The following is an 18,713-nucleotide window of genomic DNA, read 5'->3' as shown; positions in this document are numbered from 1 at the left end:
ACAAGTCAAGTCCTTCAGGTTAAGCCACTGTTGCTAAATGTGTGATCGGAAGTTTAGAGGATTAAAAAGGCTGGCCACAAGTCTATTTATAGAGGCAATGTTGTCTGATGTAGCCCTTTAAGTATGAAAATCTTAACTTGTTAATTTGTTTTTCTTAAAGGGTGTCTCCTTGAATCTTAAGGGTTCCCACACTAGCATCTATTGGTTGTGAAACTGCTTTTGGAGTCATCCTGGAAAGCAGGTATCACGTTTCCTCAGTCTATACTATGGTGAGGCTGGTGAAGCAGTTAAGCTAGGTACAGTAGGTTTTTAGCATAAACATATACACAGCTCAGCTGACAGATTTTGCAGAGGACTTCAAGGCAAAAACCATGAATATATTTTATTTATCTATTACTGTCCGTTGTCTGGGTAAGTGAGCTGGTTTATTGCACCTTTTCAGCCAAGACCTGAACTCAAAAAACAGAAAATATATTAGGATCTTACTAATCCTCAATGTCATTTACAGACTAAGCAATCAGTAAAATTCAGCACATAATAAGATTCAGTACAGGTAGAGTAAGATTAAATAAGGTCCAGTATAACTGCACTGAGAGAAGAACAAAGAAAAAAATAATACAACATTACTAATTTTAGACCTCTCTTTGGTAGCACCATTCATGAAACAATCACTTACTGTGAGACAGAAAACATGAAAACACTTAGGTGACCAGTATGCCTCGTGTTCAGAATGCATCATGTGACCACTAAGAATGCATCATGTGCCCAGCATATCTTTCAAGCTGTACAGATTTTTGCAGATTGTCCAGAAATTTGCCTCATATTTTTCATCTGTTCCAAATGAAAAATGTGTTTTTTTGACAAATCGCTGGGATGAACTAAGGATTAAAGTCACTATATAATGGCATACATTGGGTTTCAGACTTTGTCTTTCAGAAAATGCATGCTAACACAAATCCTGTTATTCTAGCAACTTTCTAAATTTATAAGAGCAATATTTTAAATGTGCCCCTCTTTTTGGGCCTTTGCCCCCCCCCCCCCCCATTATGTCATGCTTTGTCCAGATTTCTTACACTAAAAGGTTGAAAGGTATGGTGCTCAGAATGTATTATGTGCCCAGAATGCATCATGTGCCCAGAATGCATCATCTGCCCAGAATGCAACATCTGCCCAGTATGCAGCAGGCATTCCACAACACAACACCAACTGTTTTCTCAAGTCCTCGGATATCAGCAGACTTGAGTGGTGACAAACATTAGTTCCACCTCCTCTTTGTCATGCTTTTTTATTTGGAAAGTGTATCTGTATTCAGAAACACCTAAATATTTTTTGCAGAGAAATGTACAGGTGACTCCAGTTCCTGTGACTTCTACTTCATATTTTCCTGTACCTCTCCAAGTAAGAGGTGGTAGAAGGCCAGTTCTCACTGCTCTGAGACAGCAGTCAAATGGATGGTACAACTGTTATTGTAGAAGTACTTTATGTAATTGGAAAAAGTAGTACATTTCTCACCCATATCCCCAGTCTAACAGCTCATACTGGGCTAAAGGTCACAGATCTCTCCACCCACTCAGTCACACACACATACACACACACACATACACACACACACATACACACACACACACACACACACACACACACGAGATTTGAGTTATGGTTCCTCCTCATTCCCTTATTGCAAGAAAGACATGAGACACAGGCTGAGTCTAAGCAGTTTAACTTCAGGTGATTACCTGCAGTCTGAATCCCTGCTGTTTCTGGGGCCCTAACATATGTATGTCATGGGAAATTCCTCTTATTCAGAGTTGGTAGCAATCAGTACTAGTAACAAACCTTTAAGTTCCACACATACTACCTGGTGATGGTTAGAACCATTTTCTGCAAATAACAGGTAACAGAGATGAGTGTTTTCAGCTATAATTGTTAATAAGCATTCAGAAATGCAAGATATGTAACCTTAGCCTTTTTAAGGATCTTGGTTTATGGTAAAGCCAGTAAAATGTTCTGATCCACTGCAAGTACTGGACTTAACTGGTAAGTGTCTTGTCTTCTTATAGTCCAGAGCCATTTTCTGCAGTTCAGTGTTGCAGTTGTATCCCTCTCGGAGCTCAGTGACAATCCCAGTGTGTCAGCAGACCATTATTTTGTAGCTTCTAATGTGCATGGTAACAGTGCTTTCCACCTGTGTCCACTGCACATGTACACAAGACACCTGGTGCTCTAGATCACAGATTACTTAGACTGTGACAGTAAGAATATTAACCAAAGCCTGTAAAAAAGACACCAGACCGCGGTTACTCTTCTACATGCAGTCAGGTTCACCTTTTCAGAATTTAGAATCATCCCACTTCTTGTGACCAATGATTCCCAAGAGGGTGCTCGCCATGTCACTCATAGGGAAAAAAGGGTTTGATCACAGTCAACAAGTTCATTCATATCAGCCTGCTAGAACTAATAACAGTCATGCTTGTGGTTTTGGCTTCTGAACTCTCATCTTGGTTCAGGTCATATAAGGATTTTAGTGGGAACTACAAACCCTCTTTGGTATATTAACAAACGAGGAGAAACCAAGATCCTTCTGTGTGCGTAAACAAACTTTAAAAGTATGGAACTGGGACCAAAAAAGGAAACTGGTCAAGTGCTGTCCCCCTCCCAGGCTACACTGACATATGAGATGACTTCCTAAGAAAACAACCCAGCCAAAGCTGTGCATGATAAATGGATTGCAGAACTTCAGTGTACATTGTCCAAATGTGGATAATGCACTCTAGTGTATGTTGTCCACATGTAGAAAATACTTATCTGGGACTCCTTTGCTTCACCTTTCAAACTGAATATTTTTTCCTTAGGCCCAAGTTATCAGTAGCTCTACAGGTAAGTGTCTGTGATATTTTGAAGAACAGAATTTCTTTACACTTTCTACCATTTTCAGTTTTGATGGGGGCCCTGTTAAAGGTAAAACAATGCAGGATGCTTATATTTTAACTGCACCCCTTTAAGACAGGAAAAACTGGGGGTTAGTTATTTAAACCTTATCCAGTTATTTACCATGACATGAAATCCCTTCATCTTTATTTGCATGCAGTAGATCAGTGGAAATCTCCAAGATTTCTCAGCTCACCATTGGCATTGTGGACATCTGGAAGCTAGTAAACCCTTCATATGCAAGACATACATGGCCAAGAGCATGTGTGTGCTCATACATGACCAAGATGCATGTGTATGCTCATACATGACCAAGAGCATGTGTGTGCTCATACATGACTAAGAGCATGTGTGTGCTCCCTTTCCAGGCAGCAGTTCGCAGATACCCATTTTTCTTCCTCTCTGCACTGTTAGCCTGTCTAAAAGATGCAAAAGTCTGGTCTGTGGTTGGGTGGCTGTTGTATTCCTATTTCTATCAAGACCATGATAATCCTTACCTAGTCAAATCAGGGCTCAAAATGTTGTCTTAAAAGTCTGGTTCTATTTACATTATCCAAACAGAGCCCAGTCACTCCACAGGACCTACATTTAATGAATGGGATGATTACTTTCCTATCTTCTGAATCCTGCGCTACATGTAATTTGAAGTGTTACATTGACAGAAACATATTCTGTTTGTATCATCTATTAAAAAGATTCAGAGCTTAAGGTGTCCCCTTCAAGGAAGCATTCATTATTTTTTATAATGAAAGGCTAACTTAGAAGATGCACCATAGATTTACTGCTAAGATATCCTCCATTCAGAATCATAGGTTCATAGGTTGGTACTAGGCTATCAGCCCTAGGGCCTTTAGAAGCCTAGGCATAACAATTCCCTGGCTATTTCTTCCCACAGTATTTACTTCCCTGGACCCCTGTCTAGCAGGATGACTGAAGTGATCCCCGGGGTGGACCCCTGTCTAGCAGGGCGACTAACGTGATCCCCAGGGTGAATTTCCTTTCTCCCATTCAAAGTCACATTATTTATATATCAGTGTTTTACTCCACACTGGACAAACAAGGTGAAACACAGGTATGCCACATGGCTATCCATGGGCAGTTCAGCTGTTATAGTGACTGGATTAAAGCACATCATGAAGATTTACACTTACCCTTGTGCTTCAGGTAGGTCAATGGCTAATCTGTTACGGGGACCCGAGTATTAGAATAAAACATTTTTTTTTCTCTTTTTCTTTGGCTCCAAAGCAGCTGGACATTCACCTCTCCTCATCCAGCAGGGTTATCAGGCTGTCCTTCCACTTGGACTTACTCCATCCATGCTCAAGGCCAAAGAGGAGACAGAACCAAACTATGCATACAATGGGATGTGCTGACATTCATTTCATCCTACCTCCATGGCAATTAAGCTAATGCACCTGCTGCCCTAAGGACAACACCTTCTGTGCATCTCTAACCCCCAGGGGTCAAAAGCACACACACCCACCCCGCCAGTGACTCAGATGCCCAAGCTGCAAATTGAAACCAGGTCACCTAGGCTATAGTCAGGTCTGTATCCTTCTACAGCATGTTGCTGGCTGAAGTAGTGGATCACAATTGCAGTTGTTACTTTGTCAGCCATACTTTTAAACTCATCTTTGGATGTTATCTGTGTAGTTCTGACATGGACTTCATTACATATACTCACAAAACAATACAAGCCAGAGGAGGGACTCCTTTCAGCAGTGCCATACTATGTTATAATGTGGCCTAGGAGAAGCGTCTTATGAATTTATGTTGCATTTTTCCTCCCTGTTTTTCTGTTCACTACTTAGGACTCAATCACAAGGTATGGATCTACTACAAAAAGACTTTATTAAGTAAGTTGGAAGAATTGTATCAGATACCTTGATGATGATGATTTGTTTGGTGTCTCTTGTAGCAGATTCATATGATCCCCGATCCAAATGCCCATTTTACATTTTTTTTGAGTCTTGTCAATGAAGTGTACATGGGCAAGTACGTGAGACCTATGCCATATCTCATATTCCAGTGATACGAACTACTCAAACAGCTGTGGAACCAAATGGAAGAGGCGCTGGTTTACAAAGTCCATTGAATATGCAGGAGAAACACACAAATGTAGATTTTGTAAAACCGAATTGGAAACAGTCGCACATCTCGTTGCTGATTGTGACATACTAATGGCAGAAGGACTGTATACTGAAAGACATAATAATGTGGCAAGACTGTTGCACTGGGAATTGTGCAAACATTATGGTACTGAAATGGCTCAAAAACACTGGAAACATGAGCCACAAAGCATCATAGAAAATGATGAAGTCTACATCACATGGGATCATCCGCTACCAACAGTTCAAAAGACAGATGCTAGAAAACTGAATACAGTGGTCCAAGAAAAGAAGACAAAAATAGCATTGATCATTGAAATCGCCACACCCAGTGACTACAGTGTCCTGCGTACAGAGAGACGCAAATTTATAAAATATCGGGATTTGCAAGCAGAAACAAGAGCAATGTGGAAAAAAACATACCCAGATAGTTCCAATAGTAGTAGGAGCAACAGATGTTATAAAGAACAGTCTACGATCATATTTAGAGATGTTACAAATACATGGAACTCCGTACGAACTGCAGAAGATGTCATTACTGGGCACGTTACAGGTGCTTCGAAGAGCACTTTTGGCTGACATCAAAGAGTGAAACAATACTAATTTCATGAACTTTAATCGTACTTTTACTTAGGAATGGGGTCCATTCCCATCATGGTATTAGAAACCCAAAAGATTTGGAGAAATTAAAAAAAAAGGGACAAGTAAGAAGTGGGAGCATAAAAAGACAGCACCCATTATTTCCCCAACAGGATTACTTTTGTTTACACAGTATGATACAACACAGTATGGTGTCAAGCTTAGGCCAAGGCCCTATCAGCCTGTCTAACATTGTAACAAACCTCCCCAACAAGTATTTGGCATTCCTAAACACAATCAAGGTTATGAGCATTCTTTATTCCAGGTGGTGAACTGATTCAGTAAGCTATTGCTTTTTCTTGAGAACCAATTTGTTGTCCCATCACTTCACTTAATTTCATGTACTTTTTTGAGTGTGTTTTTTAGGTCATTTGTGTAAAACTATATAATAATCCTTTGTTTATGTAATGTGTATGAAAGTAATTTTAGTTTAGCAAGCCTTTCTTTATATGGCATAATGTTCACATCCTTTACCATTTTTGTAAATCTCTATGGATGCCTTTCAGTTTCATCCTTTGTTTCTTAGTGTGCAGGAACTGGAGGCAACTACCAAACTCTCTTTTGACCTTATTAGAAAAATATAGAAACTTCTTAACATGCTAGGGTCTATGGACTTAATGAACATTGTAACACCTCCTGCTACCGTATTGCATTCTTTTTAAAAACATGCTCTATGTGATAATGAAATTTAAATTTGCTGTTAACCCATTCTTAAAGTTAGTCCATCTATCTCACAGCTGCCTATTTATAACTATTGTGTAGGAAAGAAGGGCTAAACATCTGCCAAGACTTTTATCTCTGTTGAGTGACTCAGTCCAAGCATTTAGTTTGCCAGTGTAGTATTGAAATGAAAACTAGTCCTCATTTCCTGTTATATATATATTTATCCATTTTTAGGTCATCTGCATATAAGCAGTAAAAAAATAAGAATTAATATTTATGCCCATATCATGCAAACTAAAAATTAAAGGCCAAAACTTTGACTCTCTTTGGCACACCACTGCTGTATCTCATAATATCACTCTGACAGGTTTGTTGTCTACCTGACATTTTTTCACCCAGTAGTCACGCAGATTTCCAGTTTAGAAATGGACTTGCTACACCAGTTTGGATATTCAAAGGTGCAGGTAGACAGATCTGCTTTTGTGTTATATTATTTGTATATGCATTTTAAGTTATGTTCTGCAGCCTTCTATTTCCTATCTGTTCTATTTACAAATTTAAGACTAACATCTACATAACGTTTTCTTTGTTTGTCAAATGCCGTGTGAGTCTATAGTTGTTAGTACTATCCCATGGACCTTTTCCTTTGTATATAGGTTTCACAACACATTTCCACTCATCTGGTATTTTATCTGTCCCATAAATTACTTAATTATTTGCTCATTTTATTTATTTTATTTTATTTTTTAACCAGAGTAGAATACTAGTCCAAATGGGCTAATTTCAGCTTCAGCCTGGAGTTACAAGATCAAAAATAAACAATTATAAAGTATAACATCGAGTGATTCATGAATCTAGCTTAGCAGCTCAAAAAATAACAACAGGAAACAAAAAAGTATAGAGTTTAAAAATAGGAGCTCTTAATTCAGAATGACAAGCACGTGTCATTAGGCATAGTTGGTTTTCATATTACATACAAATCAATAGCAAAGGGAGAAAATTATAGTTAGGAGACCTGTGCAGAATGAAGGGTTGGAATGTGAAGGAAGGTTTGAGAATACCATCAGATGGAACAGAGGATTGATTGAATGGTCTGTGAAGGAGACAGATTCTGTTTTATTTTTTAAGTTGGCTAATTTATTTGAAGAAATATTATGTTTATGTAGCACTGTTTTATGATGTTGGAACATGACTTGATGTATTTTAAAGATGTTATTAGGATCTGTTTTAGTGTCTTAACATCTCTTAAATGTCATTGGGACCTAAAGCTGTAGCAGAACTCAGACTGCCAAGAAAATTAATGATGTCTACATCACCCGCTTTAAGGAATTCCTCACTGCTATTCTTAGCTAGCATATTTAAATTTGAACTTGTAGATTCATGGAAGTTTGTAAAATGATTAATGAACAGACTTGCCACGTTCTTATTATTACAAGCAAAATTCTCTCTGAAAGACCCCGTCTTTTCTCTCTCTCTCTCTAATATATTAAAAAACTCCTTTTGATTGTTACTTATATTTAAAGTAGATGTTCTTCATAGTATTGTTGGCTGGCCTGTTTGATCTTCGTAGACAGACAACTTATTCTGGTAGTTAATTACTTATTTTCTCTGTTCCTCTCTTGTTGATCAGTCTGTTCCTGTACATTAGCAAGTTTTCAGTTCTCTTACTTTGCTTATTGCCACACGAATGAAGATACCTCTCTTGGACTTTAAATTGCCTTTTTGTATTCTTATATTTTGCACAGTGATCTTTCAGAAAGCTCCACATTTTCTTTATGTCTTTATTGTCAAACCTTTTTTCCCATGGGACCTTGCTCAAGTGTTGCTCTGGGTTAATGTAATAAGTTGATGTTTTATTTGAGCAGTTAGTAATTGGTACACATTTATATAACAGTTCCACAACTACTGAGTGATTATAACCAGGTAGATGAAGTAATAAATAAGTACAAGAGATGCATGCTTGCAGTCAGGTAGGGGTCTTCCAAAGAGCACTTTGCTTGTAATAATAAGACCATAGTAAATCTGTTCACTAATCATTTTGCAAGCTCCTGTGGCTCCTCAATTTAAATTTAAAATGCTAGTCTTCTACTTTGAATATCCCTGGGGTGCACAGTATGCCTAAAATATGTTTACATCTAGTTGGTTTGTCCACAATATGTCTCAAACTGTTTTCCATCAATAAATTACTAGTACTGTTTCTAGAAAAAGTAAGTGAATCATTCATCTTCCATTTTACTACAGGAAGGTTAAGATCACCTAATATTAATCCATTCTGTGCACTTGTAGAATAAATAAATGTAATCAATTCTTCTGAGTGTTTCGTACATTATCTAGGTGTTCTGTACATACGTGTCACAGGCACTTAAAGTGGGTTCTGTCAGCATTTAGTGTTACACAGACACAGTCAGTAATATTAGTACTGCTTTCAAATGAGCGGTGTTAACGCCTACCAGCAACAATACACAGCTTCCTTTCACCATCATTTCATGCTTTTTACAATGATAAACTTTATTCCTTTCAACTACTGAGGCACAGTCTTATTCTTTTAACCAATTTCATTAATAACTAATAAACAAACCTGCCAGTAATGCATCTGGTGTTTAATCTAACTAACAAACTGAAACCATGCTTGTGCAGCCGAACCATAATGCACGTTCAGTCCAGAAAATAAGCCAAAAGTTGCTAATCACAAGAACGCTCTTTTTTTTTTAGTTTCGCATTTTTCCTTCTTAACAGCTTCTAGCGTAGGACTTCGTTAGAACTAGCAAAAATTAACAAACCATGCTGTCCTGGGTGAAATGTGATTTGGATTCTCTCTGACATGGAACAAAAATTAGTTTCAAGTTAATATGTCTGATGAATTCCTCTTGCAGAATCTTCTTTCCTCCTTTCATTAAGTTTTGTAAGCATATCAGAAATTTGATTTAGGGGAGGATCTGCAGCAAAACCTCACTCATTCAACTGTAAAAAATTCCTTAAGTAAGTGTTAACCAGTCAGTTTTCCATTTTTTCCACATTATATTTCATCCCTATATATTAAAAAGTACACTTTGACATCTAATGTGGTCAAAGATTCATCAGTTCACAAATGTTGCTCATTCCCATATGGATTAGGATGTTACCAACTAATGCTTAGGTAGTTCTATTTTTATCATGCATTTAGTGCCATCATACTGTTTTTCACTGTAATTCCTTCACTTTTTCTCCTGTTTGAGGTTACAGTCAATAACTGAGTAATGCTCCCAACAAGTGGGATTCTGAGGTGTTCTCCCCTCAGTGGGTGCTTCCAAATGCATGAGTACTTAAACATGACAGAACCAGTGATGGGCTCAAAGCAACAAATACAACTGGTACTCTGACTTGCAGGGGCATGCCTTGTTTACATGTTTGTATTTAAAAAAAAAAAATCATTTCTCCAGCTGTTTCAACATGGTCTGGAAAGATTCTTCCGCTGCAGTGCAGCTCAAGCTGGGAACCAAAATGCCAGGTTGTGTAGGACTTGTGGACACTTTTGGCAGCAACACTGAAAAGTAAGCAACATGCATAAGTAGATTGGATCGGCATTGCACTGTGAAACAATGACAAAGCACTGGCAGCGTTTTTTTTTTATTGTAAAGAAGGCCAAAATGTTTAATCTACTTCACAGCCTAAAGGGACCATTTACGTCAGAATAAAGCTGTAAGGAAATTATGGAAGAACCGTGGAAACATTTGTATCTGAAGCTTGTAGTTTTTGCGGAATGTTTCTGCTTCCACAACTAGTACAAACAACAAAGCTATTAGTCCATATCCACCTATATTGTTGATCAATGGAAGTCTGGAGAAGCTCTAGATAATATACAAAGTGAAAGGTTCATGTGTGGCCTGCCCAACAAGAGAATTTAGAAACTCCTGCATGGTGAGAGAGACACTGTATACTTCATTGGAAATAGCTATAGCAACAGAAACTGCAGAAAAAGACTCATTGGAGCTACAGACAAAGGTAATAATGAGGTTGTATGTAGACAGAATTGTTTTTAGCTGAACAGAGGTTTTTCAAATGTGAGGAAAAACTCACATAATCCTACAGAGTTTTGGTTTAGAGCAGACTACATGCAATGCAGCAGGAAAGGACACAGAAAATGTGCTAAATATAACAAAATAAGAGAATGCAATGGAAATTTATAGGACTTTGAGAGACCTTTTCTTATGTTTTAAACTACACCTCCTTAAAGGATAGGATAACATAATTATTGTATACCTGATTTGGAAAAAGTGAAATAAAAAATTAATTATGTGTAATTTCAGTCTTGGCTACCATTTGATACAGTGACTACAAAGAGAAGTTTCTTTAGCTAGTATTGCAGGGCACCTTAGTAATGCTAAAAATCATTGACAGCTCATATGTTTTTCATGTTTCACTGTTGCAGTCATTACATTTGGGTAATCCTGCTGGCAGGTTGCCCTCAGTCGGGCTGAATTCCAAAGTCTTGGGTCCTGTGTCGCCCCTTCCCTGACGTCAGGTCGTCAGGGGTAAAAAAGATGCGGCCGACGCCATTTTCTTTAGTTTTCTTGCTGTGCGGTGCCCGAAGCAGAAGCAGTTCGCAAGTGCCAGTCGGCCGACTCATGAGATTTTCGTGTTCGAGTTTCAGATCCGAAGTCTTCAATAAAGCTAAGTACCCCACTGGGGAAACTTTTTTCTTGCTCCAGACCGATGTCAGAAAAAGTTAATAATTGTATTTCTTGTAGGAAGCAAATACCTCATAAGGATTTTCATTCTTACTGTATTCCTTGCCTAGGCCCTGATCACAACGTTTCTGGTTGTCGGTTTTGTGCTAGATTTAACCAACGCACTATTAAGCATCGGTATGATTTTGCTTTAAACTATTTTGAATGCCGGTTTAATTATCCTGAAATGTCGTCGGACAGCCATCCGACTACTGGAGTTCACAAGAAACGCAATAAAAAGGAGAGAGATAGACAACCGAGGCCCAAAACCGACGACAAAGCTTCTTCTAAGCCAGTCGCCAGTTCTCAGCGAGGCGCTTTCGCAGCCCCTGACGCCCGCTACTTTAGAGCTGCAGGCCACTACCGACTCCCACGTGGAGTTGGCCATGCCGCTGGAAACTCAAGGTATTGGAGCCTCGGATATTATCCCTTTAGATGGGTCCGGAGCCGCTGAGCAGGCACCGGCTTCTGAGGGTGTATTCAGACCTAAACATCTTTACATCAAACTGACTTCAGCTTCTCAGGCAAAGACTAAAGCACCTTCCAAAGCAAAGAAACAAGCTCAAGAGCCACGTGGTCAGGCCTCTATGCCCAAAAAACAGATGCTCAAAATGGCCGAAGACTTGATTACCTTGATCAGGGGTTCCCATCCCCCTCCTGATAAGAGGCCTAGGCAAGAGACTGACTATGAATCTTCAGATCAGGTTTCCATTTCTTCTGATTCCTCTTCTGATCAGGAATATTCTTTTCCCCCCATGAGGATTCTGATGCTGAAGAATCTATTCCTTCAACTTCTCCTCCAGAGGACTATTCTTTTGGGGAAACCTTACATACCATGAGGGAGCATTTCCACTGGGAGAGCCAAGATTTTTCAGATTCTAAAAAGAGGCTCAGGGATTTCCTTTTACTACCTCAACACAAGCCACTAGCCATCCCACCTGTGTTAGACATTGTAGATTATGTGTTCTCGGAGTCTAGTCTTGCCCCTGACTCCTTACCTCCAACTCCTGTTAAACCTGACAGATATTACAGGTTTCCTGACTCTCATAAATTCCTTTTTAAAAACCCTCCTGCAGACCCAGAAACTATTTCTCAGGGTCCCAAAGGAGTTAAGGCTTCTGCTGCAAGAAAACCCTACCCCCTCTGACAGAGATTCTAGGGCACTGGATAGATGGGGAAAAAAGGTTTACACATCTGCTACCTTGGCTATAAGGGCCTTAAACTGTCAGTTCCATATGCTCAAATATCAGCAACATGTCATGGCATTGCTTAAACAGAAAATGTTGTTAAACTCTGAATGTGCAGAAAACAAGGAAATGCAGGATTTATTGCATGCAGCTGAACAAGTTGGAAAGCATACTTTGCAATGTGGGTTTGATTCTTTAGAAGCCTCCTGCAGGGCTGCAGTTACAGGTTCTATAATTAGGAGGCATGCTTGGTTAAAGGAACAAAATCTGCCTGATCATGTTAAAGTTAAATTATTAGATGCACCTTTACAGCATGATACTTTGTTTGGTGTTAAGGCAGAAGAGGTGTTAAAGAAAAAAAGAGGACAAGGCTAAATCTATGCAAATGGTCAAAGATTTTTTACAAGTACAGCCACCTAGGTTTAGTAGATACTGGCCAGCAAAGAATTGGTCCTTTCCTGTGTCAGACAGACCTCAAAGGGGCAGATCCAGACGCCCTAGAGGCAGATCTCAGGCGCGAGGTTCATACTGCTCAAAGCAATGGGGAGCTTCTACCTCCAAAGTTGGAGAAGACAAATCACAACCATACAGGAAACAGTTCCAATAACTTTCCCCTGCCTGCACCAAGCACTTATCTCCTGGAAGCCCCCTTAGGGGGAAAATTAGCACTTTTTTCACAAAATTGGCACATTATAACCCAGGACAAATGGGTCCTAAATATCGTGTCACAAGGCTACAAGTTCCATTTCCATACCCTGCCAAAGGCAAATGGCTGGCCAGATCTGCCAAAAAATCAATGGGCAGAGGCACAAAAACAAGTCTCATCCCTCATGGACATGGGGGCCATTCAACAAGTACCAGAGCAAGAGCAGGGACAAGGATTTTACTCAAGACTGTTCTTGGTACCCAGAAAGGACAAGGCCTGGAGGCCAATACTGGACCTATCTATTTTAAATACATTCCTGGGTATACGAAAATTCAAGATGTTGACTTTGCAGCAGCTTCTGCCCATGCTGTGCAAGAACACTTGGCTTGTGACTTTAGACCTAAAAGAGGCATACCTGCATGTCCCAATCAGACAAATATGCAAAAGATACCTCAGATTCAAGGCTGGGTCAATGCATTACCAATCCTATGCACTGCCCTTTGGCTTATCTACTGCACCCAGAGTCTATACAAAGTGCCTGGCACCAGTAATTGCATTCTGCAGACAAAGAGGAATACAAATATATCCTTACTTGAACGACTGTCTAATTCAAGCAGAGAACAAGGACATTCTTCTACAGCATCTGGCATTTGTGAAAATACTTCTAACATGCCTAGGGTACACAGTCAATGAAAATAAATCAAAACTAGTACACTCTCAAGAGATAATATTCCTGGGTACAAGCTTAAATACAACTGCCCAGATGGCTTATCTCACGCCAGACAAACAAAGGAAACTGACTACCTATTTCAAAATGTTGACAGCAAAGGCCCAGTTATCTGCAAGAAAAATTCTGCAGGCTTTGGGCTTCATGGCATCCTGCATCCTACTAATACCATATGCAAGACTGCATATGAGGAAACTTCAATGGTACCTAAAAAGTGTTTGAACTCAACATTGCCACAGCCTGGAAACTATGATTACTCTCATTCCCTGCCTGCAACAGGAGTTTCGATGGTGGGCAAAGGCTTGTCTCCAAAACAAGGGACAACCATTCACATTACACCCAGCCAGGCAGACACTAACAACGGATGCATCAGATTATGCCTGGGGGGCCCACATGGCAGGAAGATGCATTCAGGGCACATGGACCTCAAACCAAATGCATCTACATATCAATCAAAAAGAGATGCTAGCAGTTCAAAATGCCCTGACAGCCTTCAGGGACCTACTTCATCCAGGACAACTACTGATAAAGACAGACAACACCACGGTCATGTGGTATATAAACAAGCAGGGGGGCACACATTCTTACCCCCTTTGCAGACTAGCCATGACTTTGTGGGACACAGCATTGACTTACCAAGTACATCCGCAGGCACAATTCCTGCCAGGAAGGAAAAATACTCTGGCAGACGTACTAAGCAGAAACCTCATGGATCCCCACGAGTGGCACCTGGACCCACAAGTCTTCAGCATGATAACAAGGAAATGGGAATGCCCGGACATAGATCGATTTGCCTCCCCTCACAACTACCAACTAAAAAGATTCTGCACAAGGAATTATCACAGACAAGCATGGAAAGTGGATGCCCTATCTTTCTGCTGGAAAGACCTATCAGTATATGCATTTCCCCCTCTGCCTCTCCTCCCCAAGGTACTCTTAAAGGTCAGACAGGAGAAACCAAGGATGATACTGATTGCCCCAGACTGGCCCCACCAGTACTGGTATCCAATACTAAGGAGCTTGTCTCAATGCCCAGCTTGGACCTTACCTCAAATACCTCAGCTACTGTCCAGGCAGAACAGTCAGATCCTACACAGCCAACTCAGAACTTTAAACCTGACAGCATGGCGAATAATTTAGTCATACAAAACACTCCCCTCAGTAAAGCTGTGATGGATGTCATTTTGGAAGCCAGAAGGCCTAGTATAAGAAACTCTTATGCTGGAAAATGGAAGAGATTCTGTGCTTGGAACCAAGCACACGGAACTGATACAGCTGTGCCAAATATTCCTCAGACTTTGCAATACTTAACTGAGATGCTGGACAAAGGCCTATCTTTTTCATCTATTAAAATTCATGCCTCTGCCATTTCGGCTCATTACAATGTAGAGCCACCAATCTTTTCTCATCCCTTATTAAAGTAGTACCTCAGAGGAGCCAAAAATTTAAGACCTCCGCGGAGATCACCAATGCCTGCATGGGACCTCAACTATGTCTTGGAAAAACTCACCCTGCCTCCATTTGAGCCAGCGGCTACTGCTGATATAAAGTTTTTATCTTGGAAAACAGCTCTGCTCCTAGCAATAACTTCTGCAAGACAAGTTTCAGAGCTACAGGCACTCATGGCTGTGGAACTTTTTATCATTTTTTATCCAGACAGGGTCTCTCTGAGGACAAACCCAACATTTATGCCTAAGGTGGTGTCCAGTGTGGCTCTCAACCAAACTATTCACCTGCCAACCTTTTACCCAAATCCACAGAACAAGGGGGAGAGAATTCTGCATTCTTTGAATGTACTCAGACAGCTTAGATTCTATTTGGACAGAACTAAAGTTTTCAGAAAGACAGAGCAATTACTAGTGGCATATGCTGCAGGATCACAAGGAAAGGCTATCTCAAAGCAGACTATTTCAAAGTGGATAGGCCACTGCATTCGTTTCTGCTATGTACACCATGGCAAGCCAGTACCTAAGGGCATTAGGCCACACTCAACCAGAGCTGCAGCCACTTCAGCAGCCTTTCTCAGGGGAGTATCTACCAAGGACATCATAGAGGCTGCTACTTGGAGTTCAGTGCACACCTTTACAAAGCACTATCATCTGCCATTCTACTCTAAATCCAGGGCAGGCTTTGCCACTGCAGATGTTCATCGTGTTACACTGCTGCAGTCATTACACTTGGGTTATCCTGCCGTCAGGCGGTTCCCCAGTCGGCCTGAGTTCCAAAGTCTTGGTCCGGCATCGGTTGCTGTCGCCTCCTCCCTGACGTCAGTGCGACAGTGGTATATAAGATGCAGCCGATGCCATTTTCTTCAGTCTTTTCTTGCCGCGCAGTGCCCGAAGCAAAAGCAGTTCGCAAGTGCCGGTTGGTCGTCTCCTGAGATTTTCATTCCGAATCCAGAACTGAAGTCTTCTACAAAGCTAAGTACCACGTTGGGGAAACTTTTTCTTGCCTCAGACCGATGTCAGTAAAAGTTAATAACTGCATTTTTTGTGGGAAGCAAATACCTCATAAGGATTTCCATTCCTATTGTATGCCATGCCTAGGCCCAGACCACGACATCACTGGTTGTCGGTTTTGTGCTAGGTTTAACAAGCGCATTATTAAACTTCGGTTTGATTTTGCCCGACATTATTTTGGTAGAAAATTCAATTATACCATGCCATCAGAACTTCCGATGACTGGAATACACAAAAAGTGCAAAGACAAGGATAGGCATCCAAGGCCCAAAACTGACGACAAAGTCTCTTCTAGGCCAGTTGCCGGTTCTCCGGTTTTCAGCAAGGCGCCTTCACAGCTCCTGATGACTGCTTCTGTAGAACCACAGGCCGCCTCTGACTCCCATGTGGAGATGGCTGGGCCTTCGGACGCACAAGTTATTCAGCCTACTGAGACTAACCTTTCAGAGGGATCCGGAGTATCTGAGCAACCCATAGCTTCAGAGGATGTCTTCAGACCCACTCAGTTAAGCATTAAAACCTCATCTAAGTCTAAGCCTCCTTTAAAATCAAAGAAACAAATACAGCATTCTCCAGGGCAGGCCTCCATGCCTAAGAAACAAATGCTCAAAATGGCCGAAGGCCTAATCACTCTGATCAGTGGGTCACATCCCCCTCCTGATAAAAGGCCTAGACAGGATGCAGACTATGATTCATCCGACCAGGTGTACATCTTTTCTGATTCATCCTCAGACCTAGGATACTCTTTACCCCCTTATGAGGATTCTGATGCTGAGGAATCAATTCCATCAGCCTCACTACCTGAGGAGTACTCCTTTGGGGAAACCCTACATACCATGAGGGAGCATTTCCACTGGGAAGGCCAGGATTACTCAGAATCCAAGAAAAGGCTCAGAGACTTCCTTTTATTACCTCAACACAGACCCCTTGCTATTCCACCAGTGTTAGATATTGTGGATGATGTGTATACTGAATCCAGCTTAAATCCTGATTCCTTACCTCCAGCTCCTGTTAAACCTGACAGATACTACAGCGTCCCTGACTCACATCAATTTCTGTGTAAAAGCCCTGTAGCTGACCCTGAAACTATTTCACAGGGACCCAAAGGAGTTAAGGCCTCATCAGCCAAGAATCCAGTTCCCTCTGACAGAGATTCCAGAGCATTAGATAAATGGGGAAAGAAAGTATACATGTCTGCAAGTTTAGCAATGAGAGCCTTACATTGCCAGTTTCACATGCTAAAATATCAGCAATTTTACTGTCTCAGTTAAAACAAAAAATGCTTCCAGAATCAGATCCTCCTAATTTTAAAGAAATGCAGGATTTATTGCATGCAGCTGAACAAGTGGGAAAGCATACTTTGCAATGTGGTTTTGATTCTCTAGAGGCCTCCTGCAGAGCAGTAGTTACAGGCTCTGTCATTAGAAGACATGCTTGGTTAAAAGAACATACGTTACCAGATCATGTTAAAGCAAAATTATTGGATGCACCTTTGCAGCAGGATGTGTTATTTGGAGTTAAGGCAGAAGAGGTATTAAAGAAAATGGAGGATAAGGCAAAATCTATGCATATGGTGAAGGATTTCTTACAGGTTCAGCCTCCTAAATTTAGCAGAAACTGGCCAACTAAGAATTGGTCCTTTCCAATTACAAACAGACCTCAAAGGGGAAGATACAGACGTCTGAGAGGTAGAGGTCAAACACAAGGTCCTTACAGGCCTCGACAGTGGGTTGCATCAGGCCAGAAAGAAGGGGAAGACATGCCCTAATCATATAAAAAGCAGCTCCAATGACTTCCCACTACAGCTGCCAAACAAATCCCTCTCGGCAGCCCCCTTGGGAGGAAAACTGGCACTCTTCTACCACAATTGGCAAATGATCACCAAAGACAAATGGGTTCTCAACATTGTATTTCAAGGTTACAGGTTCCACTTTCATACTCTGACAAGGTTAAAAGGAATGCCAAATCTGCCACCAAATCAATGGGCAGAGGCTCAAAAACAAATTACAGCACTCATGGATATGAGAGCTATTCAACAGGTACCATCACAGGAGCAAGGACAAGGATTTTACTCAAGACTCTTTCTGGTACCCAGAAAGGACAAAGCCTGGAGGCCCATTCTGGATCTTTCATCTCTAAACACTTACCTAGATGTTCCGAAATTCAAAATGTTGACACTACAGCAGCTTCTTCCCATGCTGGGCAAGAAAGCCTGGCTCGTGACTTTGGACCTCAAGGAGGCATACCTGCATGTCCCTATCAGACAAAACTGCAGAAGATACCTCAGATTCATAGCTGGTTCAATGCACTACCAATTCTCTGCACTGCCCTTTGGCTTATCTACTGCGCCCAGGGTCGTCACAAAGTATCTGGCACCAGTAATTGCATTTTGCAGACAGAAAGGAATTCAAATTTATCCTTACCTGGACGACTGCCTGATTCAAGCAGAGAGCAAGGACATTCTTCTAAAGCATCTGGCGTTTGTAAAAAAGTTATTAAGTTGCCTGAGGTACACAGTAAATGAAAATAAATCAAAACTAGTGCCCTCACAAGAGGTTAAATTCCTGGGTGCCAGCTTGAACACAACGGCCCAGATGGCTTATCTCATGCCAGACAAGCAAGGACAACTGACTCAATACTTTCAGTTGAT

General features: G+C 40.8%; 1 protein-coding gene across 1 annotated transcript in view; it reads left to right on the top strand.

Moving 5' to 3' along the window:
• Positions 1-18,713, top strand: part of NOL4L (nucleolar protein 4 like) — a 1,816,355-nt gene that overhangs the window by 797,718 nt on the left and 999,924 nt on the right. The window lies entirely within an intron of this gene.

Source organism: Protopterus annectens, chromosome 12.part0 (assembly GCF_019279795.1).
Source record: "Protopterus annectens isolate FY-2018-M chromosome 12.part0, PAN1.0, whole genome shotgun sequence".
NCBI lineage: Eukaryota > Metazoa > Chordata > Ceratodontiformes > Protopteridae > Protopterus > Protopterus annectens.
This window is presented reverse-complemented; position numbering and strand designations above follow the sequence as displayed.